At 41.8% G+C, this 584-nt stretch overlaps 1 non-coding gene across 1 annotated transcript; it reads right to left on the bottom strand.

The window, feature by feature from the left end:
- Positions 1-214: 214 nt before the first annotated feature.
- LOC149005609 (small nucleolar RNA R71) lies at positions 215-322 on the bottom strand. Its single transcript, XR_016170075.1, has one exon. It is a non-coding gene; the product is annotated as a small nucleolar RNA R71 (small nucleolar RNA).
- Positions 323-584: the final 262 nt, after the last annotated feature.

Raw genomic sequence — 584 nt, 5'->3', positions numbered from 1 at the left:
TCCTCATCTCCATCTTAGACTCTTCATGGAAGTAAGTGACTCTTTCAAGATACCGGGAGCAATCGAAGAAGCTTTGAGATTGAAGCTATTCCTTTACTCATTGCGGGATAAAGCAAGAGCATGGTTGAACTCCTTACCTCCACAATCAGTAGCCACATGGAATGATTTAGTAGAGAAGTTCTTGATGAAGTACTTTCCTGCATCAAAGAGTGCCAAGTTCAGAAATGATATCACCTGGTTTTCAACGGTTGGATGGTGAATCTTTGTATGAGGCATGGGAAAGATTTAAGGAGCTCTTGCGTAAATGTCCTCACCATGGTATTCCTCATTGGATTCAAATGGAGACTTTTTACTATGGTTTAAGTGGACAAACTCGATCCATAGTGGATGCATCAGCAAATGGGGCTATATTGGCAAAGTCTTACAATGAAGCTTATGAGATCTTGGAGAGAATGGCCAACAACAACTACCAATGGCCAGCTGAGAGAGAGGTGCTGCAAATAAGAGAGTGGCGGGGATTTATGAGTTAGATGCGGTGACAACTTTAACTTCACAAGTGGCATCCCTAACTAGTGTGTTAAAAT

This window comes from Hakea prostrata, chromosome 9, assembly GCF_041222555.1.
Source record: "Hakea prostrata isolate BN-2017 chromosome 9, UWA_Hpros_2, whole genome shotgun sequence".
In the NCBI taxonomy this organism is placed as follows: Eukaryota; Viridiplantae; Streptophyta; class Magnoliopsida; order Proteales; family Proteaceae; genus Hakea; species Hakea prostrata.
The sequence above is the reverse complement of the archived record's forward strand: the minus strand, read 5'-3'. Positions and strand labels throughout refer to the sequence as shown.